A 13,970-nucleotide genomic window follows, 5' to 3' on the forward strand; every position below is an offset into this window, starting at 1 on the left:
CCCTTCTTGGTAAAGTAACTAAAGTAGACTTACTCAACTCTCTTTTTGTTGTAACAAAAAAAAAAAAAAAAAAAAAAAAAAAAAAAAAAAAAAAAAGAGATATCTCTATACATAATTATGTTAAATAACAAATTTTCTCTCTCAATATTTTATAAGCCATAAAGCATGATCATGACTTCCATACAAACAAAATATCAAGAACAATCTTCCAAAATATGTATATATAACTTTAAAGTAAGTTTACAATTAAATAAGGGATTTTGGAAACAAATAGGAGACGAATTAAAATATAGTCGGTTTACATTTTAAAGAAGGAAATTAGCAACAATACAGGAGACATTAGTTGTTTAATTAAAATAATAAATCCAAATTAGTGTAACAACATAGGAAAGTATTATAACCAGTAAATTCCATAAAACATCCGCTAACGGTTGGACAGGATTTGCAGCCACGACAGAGGTGAGTAACACAAGACCTGCCCCGAGTCTATCCATCATAAACGCAAGTCTCGGCAACGTACGAGCCGCTATTGCATTCGCTAGAATTAGATTGAAGAGTGCATACATGTTGAGCCAAGACATCAAAACTACCCTTGGGGCGAGACTTCTTGGATCATTATCCGCTTGTGCGTATATGCTGTTGAACTCAATCCCTGCTGTAAAGCAATAACCCAATGCCATCCAACTCAGTGCGTCCATACGGTGAGGCTCGGGTACTAACTCGGGGTGATGTCTCTCACGATAATGCCTTGGAGCAATGTTAAGGAATGAATGGCTATCAGAATAGGATGATGATGCTTCATGCCTCCTGTGTTGTGAACTGCTTGACTGTATCTCCGGAGGTGGTAAAGACGATGAAGATGGCTGTGTCCCACTTGGAGTGTGAAGTCTTGAGGAAGATGAAGATGGATGTGTCTTGATCTGAGGCTGAGGTCTTGAGGAAGATGAAGATGGTTGTGTCCCACTTGGAGGGTGAGGTCTTGAAGGAGATGAAGAGGGCTGCCTCTGGATCCGATTGTGTCGTCTTGAGGTAGATGAAGATGGTTGTGTCCCATTTGGAGGGTGAAATCTTGAGGAAGATGAAGATGGATGTGTGTGGCTCTGAGGGTTAGGTACTGAGGAAGATGAAGATGGCTGGGTTCGGATCTGAGGGTGGGGTCTTGAGGAAGATGAAGATGGTTGGGTCTGCATGGGAGTGTGAACTCTTGAGAAAGATGAGGATGAATGTTTCTGGGTCATGGGAAGGCGAGGTCGTGAGCGTGAGAAAGATGAAGATGGCTGTGTTGGAGGAAGAGATGGTGAGGTTGAAGATGGCTGTAATGGAGGAAGAGATGGTGAGGTTGAAGATGGCTGTGTTAGAGGACGATATGGTGAGGTTGAAGATGGCTGTAATGGAGGACGAGATGGTGAGTTGTTGCTGGCTTGTGTCTCAAGAGCGCGAGGTGGTGAGGATGATGAAGAGGGCTGAGTCTGATTTGTCGTTTCCTCTACACGCTGAGAATTTGAAGAAGAAGCACGTTCGGGATCATCTTGATCACCAGTAGATGATGTCTGTCGACTTTAGTTACAGAGAACAACAATGAAAACCATGAACGTTATCAATCCCATGAATGTCACCATTTTGTGAACAACAGAGCGAGAGAGAGAGAAAAGAAAATAAAATCGCTAAGAACAGAGGAACAGAGAACAGAGAAGAGAGAGACAGAAAAAAGATGATGGATTTTTCATATATAATGAGTTCCCTTCAAATAAAAATGTTATTATGATTTAATTTTTCTTTTCCTTTTTTTTTTTCATTTGGAATGTTATCAGTATATGTAGAATTATCATTTTTCATTCTAATTCAGTAGCAACTTAATACATAAGATATTTTAACCAAGGAAACTTCCGAGAAGATCCCATTTTGTTACCATTTGATAGAGATGTTTTTATTGTAGATAAAAATACGTATATGGGAGGAGCTAGACCGTTTAATTCAGTATTGAAAAATATTTTTGTATCCTATCAACAATTGATTTAAATTAAAAGAAAATCTTTACCAAAAATATACAAATTGATTACCGAACTAACTATAGAAAAGTCATAATTCTTAGTAAATAGATGTAAATATAACATATATAAACAAACTATCAAATCTAAGAGGATTTACTATGTCTATTAGGCCAAGCCTCCTCAATATATCCTACCATCATCAAGGCAAAATATATCATAATTTTGAAACCAAATCACTTTAGGGTTTAAAATTTGGTTTAGGTTGGAAGTTGATTCTATTTTACCTATGTAGCTCTTTTTAGAGTAAGCTATTTTCGTGTATTAATGATTTAATAAGCAAACCCAACAGAGTTTCCTTCAAGCTTTTTCTAATGCATTGTAGGTCATAAACTTCTATCTTTATTTTTGTGATATATATGTGTTGTACAACAACAAAAAAATGTTATGATATATGTTATTTATGATTATGAAGATATTATGTCTAGTACAAAAAAGAGTCATGGTTAAGCTTTAAATCTACTTCCATCGTCTGTGGTGTTATCAGAATATTATCATAGTTTTAGTGGAAAACAAACTAGAGCAGATAAATAAAATAACTATGCAATACGATATATTAAATATTGGCATGTGGGTTTCATGGAAAGAAAGTTTTTGGTGGTGGATAACAACAAGTTGAAAAAGATTAAAACAAGCTGGAAAGTCCAGACTGCAGAGTGCAGAGTATAGAGTGTAGAGTGTAGACGAAGTTGAGAGTGACCTATTTCGGTGTTGACATATATATAACCTATGACGATTTTTCATGAAATTTGAATATATACAAAACAGAATAGTTGTTCAAAACATTAACAGAAAACACAAATTACATAACTAGAGTCTATAATTGCATTCTCTACACTTTAACCCGCAAAAAATTCCATTTGAAATCAAACTTATGCAACAAAAGTCAAAAATTAATCTACTAAACTAAATGAATAATCAGTTGCGTTTTATATAGTAGTTCTATTTAGTTAAAACAAACATGTAGCTCTTTTAAATAAAATATTTTCTTGCTTAAATATTAAATCAAATGTGCTTATGAAACCCATAAAATATCTTGCATATCTTAAAACGACTGATTTACTTATTAGTTATCAAACATAAAATAAAAGGAATTACTTATCGACCAACCCAAACTCATTTAGATCTTCAAGTGAACAGAACCTATACCAAAATTTGACAATTTATATTTTCATAACTGTATATTAGCTGTAAAAAAACTACAATATATATTGCAAAAAGAAAACAAAAAAAAAAGATGATGAAGAAGAAGAAATATCTAGAAGTTGTTAGCAATATATTTATAGAGGACTAGGCATGTTAATTAGGACCAAAACCTGCGGGCTGGTCCGGTCCGGCCTTGAAAAATAGCGGGTTCGGGTTTAAATATATATGACCAGAAAAAATCGGGTTTTTTGGGTTCAGCCTGTTTGGGCTATAGAGTTTTTCGGGCTTAGTCCGACCGGGTTCGGACCAGCCCGAAAAGCCCTTTAACAAAAATATTTGTATATTTTTTGTTAACATTTTTGTTTGATTGCAATATTTAATAATCTATTGTAATTAAAGTTTTAAACTCTAATCCTAGTTTTTATATTTACTTAATAACCATACTTAATACTTTAAAAAATTTTATCTATTATACTTTATATGAATTATATATTAGTTTATTTGGTTAAAGTATCAAAATTTTGTTTAGTCTTAAACTTTTTATATTAAATTAAGTTGGTTGTAATGAATATAGATGAGTTATTAAATTTTTGATTGATTTTTTTTATAGTGCAACTTGAAACACTGTTTTTTAAGGCTTATAAATTTGAATTTTTGATCGGTAAAATAAGCCCGAAAGGCCCGAAAAGCCCTGTAGCCCTGTTAGGGTCGGGCTCGGGCTTTGAAATATATGCTCGGTAATATTTCGGGCCGGACCGGGCCGGGCTCAAACATATGCGGGCTTTACGAGTTTCGGTCCGAGCCGGACCGGGCCAGCCCAATTGACACTCCTATAGATGACTGTATAGAATAAGTATTCCTACGCAATATGTAATTAATATTTGCATCCAAATTTCATCATCAACAATTTTGTTACCGTACCCCAATAAAATTGTTTTAGACTCTATAGTTTTAGAAACTTTTACGAAAATAAACTGGAGCAAATATCTTAAATATTGGCATGTGCTACTAAAATAAATAAAAAAAGGTTATAAATAATAGAAAACAGAAACTGCAGAGTGTAGACAAGGTTGACAGTAACCTTTTTTTCTCACCTTAATAAACTATCAAATCAATAGTTATTGTAACCATTTTTCTGTTCTAACGATTAATTGCATTTTGATTTTCGTGTTATAAAAATTGAAAAAAAAATGATTAGAATGTTTCTCACATAAAAATTGAAACTGTAGATGCAAACGTAAATGTTAGGAACAAAAACAAAATTCCAATAGAATTCCATTATCTACATATGAACAAAAAAGATGGAGCAAAAACTATTAAAACAATTTAACCCCTTAACGTATTTTGTTTTTTGTTTTGAGTCCGGATATATAGTCAAAGTTGAAAGTGACTACTACTTTTTTTCTGATGCTATTATTATAGAGCAGATAATGAACGAAATAATGCTAATATATTATGTTCACCTATGGAAGAAATATGGGGTTCTTGCTGACGTGATAGTCAAAACCATTTCTTTTACGTGAACGCGTTAACTTATTAATATGCTTTTTCTTCTTTCTATTGGGTTCCCTTATATTGTTTTGGCTTTTGGTTTGAAACATAATTTGTTAGTTTACTTTGGTGATATGTTTAAACATTTGTTGTTAAGGTGTAATGTTTATAATATATTAATATATTACAAATAATGACAGAAAAAAGTTTTTATTTTGAATCGATCAGGTACGGATAACGGTTTATACTGCATTGATATATTTTTTCTATCGAGATTGATCAAATTGTAGAAGAACAAAGAAACTTTATACACCTATCTCTTATAAAGCCCATATAACTAAATTATAACAGTCCATCCCAACTTGGAGCACTTAAGTGGATCGGTTTTATGGTTTTGATCCACAACGGGACAAAACAATGTAATGAGGAAAAAGTAAAAGAAAAATTAGTTACTATTTTCAAAGGTAGTAATTCGGAAATAGAAAGAGTAATTTCCACAAAATAGTAGGAAGTGTAATTCGGCATAGAAAGTTGGAGACACGATATATTTTCGAAGTCTTGCTAATTCTTTAAATATTCGGAAAATCCATGTCGTTTAGAACAGATCCAATAGATATATGTGGAAACAAAATTATGATGATGCCATGAAAGTAAAATCAAAATAAAAAAGATTCAAACTTCATTAAGATAAAAGTAATCTAAGAATCAAATTAGATAAGCTCATTAAGAATTTTATTGTGCCATAAGGTCCAAAAAGGAGAGTGATTTAAGTTCTCACCAAGTAGGCAATGATTCATGATTCAAGAAAACTACTCTTAAGGTTACCTTACATTTCTATCGTAAACAAAAATTTCTATATGAATTTCCACTTGCTAAAATTTTAGTTACATGGACTAATAGAGTTCTCATCAGATTCTTTTTTGAGCTTCTTGTGGATAACCGACGAAATTGCAAAAAGGATGAATAAAGAACATACAAAAAAAAGAATCTGATAAACTGTAAACTAAGAGTCAGCATAAAAATAACATTTAAACCCGTCCAATATCCACTATAAACTAAGAGTCAGCATCAAAATACCATTTCTTATTAAAAAAACATATTACAAAAAAAAAAAAAACTCACATGTCGTATATCCTTTACGTGTACTATTATACAAAGAAAGATACTCTAAGATCCTAAATAGTATTCGGTTTAATTCTAACAGTGAAGGTCATGATTTGGAAATGTAGTCTAAAATTACATATTAGTTAAGATAATCCAAATAAAAAAAAAACTAAAATTACAGATATGTAATTAGGATAATCCAAATTTATACAACGTGAAATCAAATGGTGGACTGATTTATGTGCATATGTGATGAAAGGCTTGCCTAGCAAACTAAGCACAAAGATTTGGAGTTGTTCCACTAATTAGTGAGAAACTAGGATCGGTCCCGCGCTACAGTGCGAAAAAATATTCATCTATGTAAATATGATTTGTAGTAAAAATTGGAATATACATAAAGTTTCTTATAGAAGATTACATTTGTAAAAATACACACTCATATCGTAAGCTTTGACGGACCAACCATAAAAGATTGTATTCGTATAAAAATATACATTTATAATAATACGCATTGATATTTTATATTTGACAAACCAATCTATTAAAAATTGCATTTGTAAAAAATACACAATCATAATGTACTTTTTTACGGAACAACCCGTAAAATATGTATTTGTAAGAAATACACACTCACAATGTATATTTTAACGGACTAACCCACTAAAAGATTGTATTTATAAAAATATCCATTTGCAAAAAAAACACAGTCACAATATGTTTTGATGGACCAACCCGTAAAAATTTGTATTCATAAAAATATCAATCCTAACTCACTTTACCATATGATTGTGAGTTTTGCAACCAACCCGTGCACTTTTATAAAAGAGATTAATAAGTGATTGCCATTGGAATACTGATTTTTTACAAAGTTAAAAATATTTTTGTGAGCAGGTCATATTAATTATATTTTTTTTTTATCATTGGCTATATTTAAGAAACAAATTAAATTAGAATATATGTGTAATATTATGTATTAATTTTTTTAATTAAGTGTTTTCCCATATGTAGTAATTTGAATTTATAAGCATAGTTTTGTTTAGGAAAAACTCTAAAAATCTGAAATAAATGATGATTTGGTTATATAAAATTTGATTATCGTTTCCATAAATATCTCAAATAATATAACCAAATTAAATATGTTTATATTATATACTACAGTTTCGAATTTAATAGCTTGATTTTTATGGTAATAGCTTTAAACGGTTTCCGTAAATATTAGCTAATTATTATTTTCAAAAACTTAATTCGTTTTTTAAAATTAATTATTGTTTTTGATTTTCGGGTTTATATTCATACCCAACAAATTATCCGTTTGTTGTTGTTTAGAATTAATTATTGTTTTGGTCTCCTTTAACTGTTGCCAAATATGTTTATTAGTTCAAAAATATATGGAATATGTTAGTATAGTAATTAATTAGTTTCTTTGTTGGGAAATAAATTATGTGCACCAAATTCAGTACCTCAAATTTAGGATCTGTTTGGTAAGGAAAATATTTTGAAATATATTTGATATCTAGAATCATAATTGATTTACCTAAATATTTTCAGTGAATCACGCGGAAGATTGGTTTGATATGATAAAGAAAACATTCGAGATCGCCACCGTTTATAGGATATCAATCACGGGGGAGGTTGTTTATATTAAAGAGTTTACCTTTATTCGTTTTTTCGTAATTAAAACCGGATGATCCATTTACTTTGTTTTGGGTTTATCTCATCCGTATCCGATTGTCTTAATTTCAATTAACCCGACCTTTGTACTTCTCTCTTTACTTATATAAGGATATACGCGGTTGCACAAGTTTTATTATAGTTAGATATTTATATATATATATATATATTATATTTATGATGTATATATGTAGTAGATACAATAAATTGAGCTGGAATATACAAATGAAATAAGTAATCGTTCATACGAAGCTTATGAGTTACACAAAAGTCGAACCCAAGTAGCAACGTTTATACAAAGCTTATGAGTTACACAAAAATCAAAAATTAAAACATAGTAGCAACGTATATACAAAGCTTATAGTTACAACATGTATCATGTGACACTTAGGACTGAGGAGTCACCAAGATAGCAAAAGTTCACTATTTATACAATTTTTCCCTAAACCATTTTCCTGCAATGTAAATTCATAATGAAAACGGTACTCAACTTGTGTAGGAAAGATTTAGTGATTTATCATGACCACAAACGAAGTTTAACACATAAAAGAGTATGAACACAACCAATTGGTTCAAAACCATCGATTGAATTTTTTTCTTTAGAAACGCCATCGATAAAAATCTTGAATTAGGCCTGAGGACATAAAAGTCGGAATATTAATTGATTCAGATTAAAACAAAAGAAGAAATCTCATCAATAATGCATACTATAACAAAAAGGTTAGTGAAAAAGTTGGAGAAAACCTAGATTTCATGGCTTAGCAGTATTGATCTCAGCTGAGGCGTTTTCTTTAGTGGTTATAGATCCTAGTTTTATCCAGGGCCTGCAAAAATTACAACCAGAGAGACTTAGGCGACAACTAATACTGAATTTGAATCAAGCGATATACATGGAAATGTTATCGAGAACAAATGAGTAAGATCGCAGCTAGATCTGAAGAAGAAACATAAGGGAGAAACAGAACAAAACATACACAATCGACCTCTTCCCCATTGTTAAATTTTAGCCTCTCCAATCTCTCAAATCTTCTCTCCTCTTTGGTTGTAGCCTCTCCAATCTCTCATTTAGATGAAACCTTAATCTCCTCTTTATTTAGGACTACAATCTCTTCATTTAGATGAAACCCTAATCTCCTCTGAGAAAAGGGAGACCCTAAATAAATTGGTGATTTAAATAAGTTCTGAGAAAAAGGAGACCCATCTTAAAAACTGACCCGACCCTTAGTTTTTTTTTAACGTTTTCGGACTATCCGAAATGCTAAAAGGATAAACACGCGGATCTAAAATTAAATCTACCCAATTTTGATTTTAGCCGACCCAATTCCTTTTAAATGTCACATTTAACCTTTATGCAGTTGTTCTAATAATTGGCGTCAGGGGCATTTTCGTCCAAAGATGAAGTTGTACTTATAGGGATGGATCCTAATTAGCCATAATTATTGTGATTAATAGAAAGCAAACATTAGAGAAAGCAACCATCAGCGGAAACTCAAATGTATTTTGTAGAATTATTATTAATTTTATTTTGTTGTCGACGAAATAAATAATACTGGTCTTTTAGTTTATCATTTTCTCTAATCTCTATTATCTTCTTCCGAACAGGTTGATCCTTAAATAATCATATTCGTGGAAAATTTATACGCGTCGGGTCTTTACACTGTTTAATATTGGAAGTTGGATCCAAAGAAGAAGGAAGAGATCGTGTGAATGACCCCTTCGCCTTCAGCAATGGAAGGAGTATTATTACAAGAAGATCGGTAAAGCTTGGGAGAGACGTTATTTGTTGTATGGACCGCTGTCCACCATGAACAAGTAAGTCCAACATGATTTCAGCCATGGCTAATCTTCTAAAACTATGATCTCGAACTTACCGCGGTAAAGAACAACTCGGAGCTGAAAAAACTGCTTACAACAACGTCTAGTAAGTCCATTATTGTGATTGAAAACATAGACTGTTCTGTAGAATTCACCGCAACCGAATCAAGAAAGAGAGCAACTCAAGGGAAAGATATCAAAAAGATGATAAAGACGAAAACTCTGTTACACTCTATGGGCTACTCAACTTCATTGATGGTATTTGGTCGGCTTGCGGACAAGAAAGGATTGTTGTATTCACAACAAATCACTTGGAAAACCTTGATCCAGCTTTGATCAGGAGAGGAACAACGAATAGGCACATTGAGTTGTCTTACTGCACTTACGCACCACCGTTCAGGATTCTTGCCAAGAATTTCCTGGATCTTGATGGTGATGATGCTCATCCCTTATTCAGAGAAATCAAGGCTTTGTTGGAGAAGACAATGATTTCCCCAGCTGATGTTGCAGAGAGTCTTATGGATAGAAACCATCAAATCGATGTTGATAAATCCCTGAGCCTTCTAACCAACACTATAGAGGAAAAGAAGGACAATCAGAAAAGCCAACAAAAAAAGTTCAAAATATTTGGTTGAGGATTACTATTTAGCTCAATCTCGTTTGATGAACTTAAAAGCTTATTTTGTTTTTTCTTTTACTATTGATTCCACAATGTTTGAGTTTAACAGGTATAACCCTTTCTCTAATAATAAAAGAACAAAGTAAGAAGATATATACAATTTGGTGAATTGAGAAACTGAAAGAGAGAAACTAACTTAAATTGCAGAGTACAAAATCTTAACTATAAAGGACATATGAATTAAGGATTGTCCCACCATGTGAAGTCCATGAAGGGTTTTGAGTTGGGAAGCTAACTGCGCCTAGGATTATGTTTGCTAGCCAAGTGATCGCAACGGTCGTACTTGGATTCATGGTGACGCTTTTAAGTTTCTTCTTGTTATACAAAGCATATAACATTGAAAACCCTAAATGGCTAGTTTAAAAAAATTTACTGTTGTTTCTTATTCATACATTTTAGTATTTAATTCAATCCCTTGGATGCTCCAATGGGTTTGAGCGGGGAAAGCTTGGCTTCGCCTACGACTATGTTTTATTACCAAAGTGACCAGAATGGTCGTCCCTTGGATTCTTGGTGACGCTGTTAAGTTTGTGTTTTTAACAGAACGTATGACATTGGAAACCCTAAACGGCGAATTCACAAGGCTCCTATACGCCTTGATTTACATAAACATGGCAATTCCACGGGTGCAAGGCTTCTCTGATCATACAAATCTTGTTCTTAGGTTGGACTTGCGTAGATTTGGTCACCATTTTAGTTTTTGTTTTGTTGATCATACAGATTATTTCCCGTAAAGTAACGGCCTTCACATTATATAAAACACGTATGACAAAACAAAATCAATCTTATATGTCGGATAAGTTACGAACCATATATAGCATTAAACCAACCAAAAAAAAAATTAATTTATTGATAAATATTGCAACATAGCATTATATTATCGATATCTACTATTCTATTCTAGAAAAAAACCATCATGAAATATTTCATAAAAAGAAAAAACCAAAAGAGTTTGTTCAAAGAAAAAAAACAAAAACCAAAAGAAAGAATAAGTTATAAGCATGATATAAATAGTTAAATATTAGAAGTGGGTTTAATCTGTCAATAGTCTCCGGCCTGTGCAACACCAAACACATACAGTTGCTAACATGGTGATGACCAATACAGCTACAAAAGATCCGATATATTGGATGAGAGCAGACTCCATATTGTTCTTCACCAACACACACAAAAATCTGTTCGTTCTAACTTTTTTTTTCTCTTGTTTTTTTTCCTCCCTTTTTCCGAATGCAAATTGTAATACTGTATATACTTAGGGGTTCTTATACATGTATTTACAATTTTGTAAATAAATCGGTGAAATTTGTATTTTTACATTTCACATTTTTCACTAATAAGGAACCTTAACTAGGAAAACTAGAAATTTTACATTTTATCGTTAAGGAGCATTAACTACGAACACAAAAAGAGAAAATTTACATGTTATGTTAATATAATTTTATTGATTCGTCATGCATGCATCTAGGGTAACATTCAAACCTAGTACAATATAGTGACAATGTAACGCTTAAACCTAGTTAAGTAAGATAATTATAATAATAATTATTATTTTAATTAAGATAATTATTATCAATTGAAAGAATGTAAAATCACATGGTTGACTGATTTATGTGCATAAGTGATGAAAGTTTTTCCTACAAACCTAAGCATAGAGACTTAAAAGTTGTTTTAGAAATAGATCAAACGTCCTTGGCCATAATTATTTTAATGTAGAAAAGAAAAAAAGCAAACATGAGAAGAAAGACCGTCTCTGAAGTAATCGGTTTGTTAATATAGAAATACTTTTTATACTTTGAGCCTTTGAGGGAATTTTTGTGTGTTGATACTTTATGAGGCAATTTTTGGTTCAGTAGTGTCAGTCAATCTTCAAAGATTTTTAAGACTGGTCTTTAGTTTCTTTTTTTATAAGTATCGATTGTATACACTAATTTAAGTTGATACTTGAAGTAAATAATCATATTCCTTTAAAATTTTAAATGCGACGGGTCATTGACCTATTTGACACATCTTTAAAAATTCGGACAACGCAAGACATAAAGAACAAAAAATAACAAATACAAAAAGAAGTACTCTAGTGCTTAAGTGATGATGATCGGCTACTTTGTTATTTAGGAGTACTTAAACCCAAACTAAGCTAAACCAGACGATTACAAAACAAACCGCATAACCACAATTTGATGGTGTCAGATCGACACCCACCTAAAATTGCGCTCAAAATATTACAATAAGGTTTTGTCAAAGCTCATGACAAAAAAGAAGATCAATACCAAAAAAATAAAAGAAAAAATAAATAAATAAAGAAGAACTATACCGAAACTTAAACTAATGATCCATAACAGTGTATAAAAGACTTAAAGCTTAGAGCTAGTGGTTTTTTTTTTTTGGACAACGAGCTAGTGGTTAAGGACTAGTTAATGGACATCTACATACATAAACTGAGAAAAACTCGTTTGTTTGAAAATAAAATAAAAAACTGAATAATATGTTACCAAATATGAAAATAAAAAGACGTTTGTTTGACAGATGTTGGAAATCATCTTCGTGAAAGGTGCAAATTCTTAGTGATGAAACTTCAAAAGATCGTGATTCGTGACTATATCAACTTTCCGTTCACATCTTAGCTCACCAATTGCTAATAAAAATCTCATAGTGGTAACTACGGTTAATTAACCCAAAACTATTTGAAAGTCAGTCCTTTATCACAAAATAATTAAGTAACTAAAATAGTGTAAACTCAAACCATCCTCACATCTTGACTAATAAATATTCACTTGTATTTAACAAGTAACCTATACTTGAACTCTACGGCAACCACGAAGTTCTATTTTGACTCAACCATTCACGCCATGCATCCAAAAATTTACAAAAGAGTTAAGCTTTAGAAAAAAGTAAGTCACTCATATGATCGTATCTATACACTAATCTTTAACAATTTTTTTTTAACTAAGAAGTCTAAATTCTGTAATGCATGTGGGATGGGGTTAGAAGAAGGAGAAACATAGGAACCTCGAGAAACAACAGGAGTCCGAAAGAAAAAAATGGTTTCCATTGCTGAGCTTTATGACTATCTATCCAAAACTAACGAACATGTATTTATAAATACTCAGTTATTCACTAATTAGTTTTAATATTTACATAATGTACAAATTAACAAGGTACTCCTAAATAACAAAGTATGCCTTTCAAATAATAAAGAGAATTATTATGTTATTGTATGCACCAAAGAACAATCTTGAGAGCATAACTGAGAATTATTATGTTATTTTATGTTATAAAGGGAAATATTATGTCGACCGACACCTAAGTCTCGTTTTAAAAGGTACGAGCAGTCTCTTTTCTTTGTCCTAGTTGTGTTTGTCGCTTCTGGGAGAGAAAGAGAAAGAGAGAGAGGTTATGAGTTTGATCATGAGAACAAAGGGAGCCTTGAGGAGGGTTAAGAGGAGCAAAATGATCTGCTTTGGGGGTTGTCAAGGAGAGGAGAAGGAGTTTTTGTAGTTGTTGGTGTGAGGGAGGTTGTTGTGGTGTTGTTGTCTCGTTCATCCTAAGCAGTTAGGGTTTGTGTGATTGATTGGGTGATTGTATCATTGATCCCTTTCTGTTTTGTGTACTTTTGTGGTGTTTGTATGGCCTTGTGTGACTGTTCTTGGATTTTTCATCATTGGAGATGATGTGGTGGAGTTTTAGGGTTGATTGATGGTAAAGGTCGTCAACGGAGGTGTTGCAGAGTTGCGGTGTCAGATGTCTGTGAACGCAATTTTAGTTATGATTGTCTGTTTTTACTGTTTTTATGTTGTTTCCTTTATATGGACTTAATTGCTTGTGTTTATAGTCTAGTAGATGGGGGGATTGTCTCACTAAGTATTTGTTATAATATTTACGCATCTCAATTGTTGTTTGTTGTTTAGGTAATATGCAACGTGTAATCATGGTGATGAAGAGGAAGATGATCTAGGATCTCAGTTATGTGTTGTTGGTCTTGGTTATGTTATTCTTGTTAGAATCTTGTATAAGAGTAT

At 32.2% G+C, this 13,970-nt stretch overlaps 1 long non-coding RNA gene across 1 annotated transcript; it reads right to left on the reverse strand.

Annotated features, from left to right (window-relative positions):
* Positions 7,702-8,606, reverse strand: LOC104732848. The gene is made up of 3 exons (XR_758994.2): positions 8,435-8,606; positions 8,205-8,284; positions 7,702-8,094 (listed from the first exon to the last, which is right to left on the reverse strand). It is a non-coding gene; the product is annotated as an uncharacterized LOC104732848 (long non-coding RNA).

The sequence above is a fragment of the Camelina sativa genome, chromosome 12 (assembly GCF_000633955.1).
Source record: "Camelina sativa cultivar DH55 chromosome 12, Cs, whole genome shotgun sequence".
NCBI lineage: Eukaryota > Viridiplantae > Streptophyta > Magnoliopsida > Brassicales > Brassicaceae > Camelina > Camelina sativa.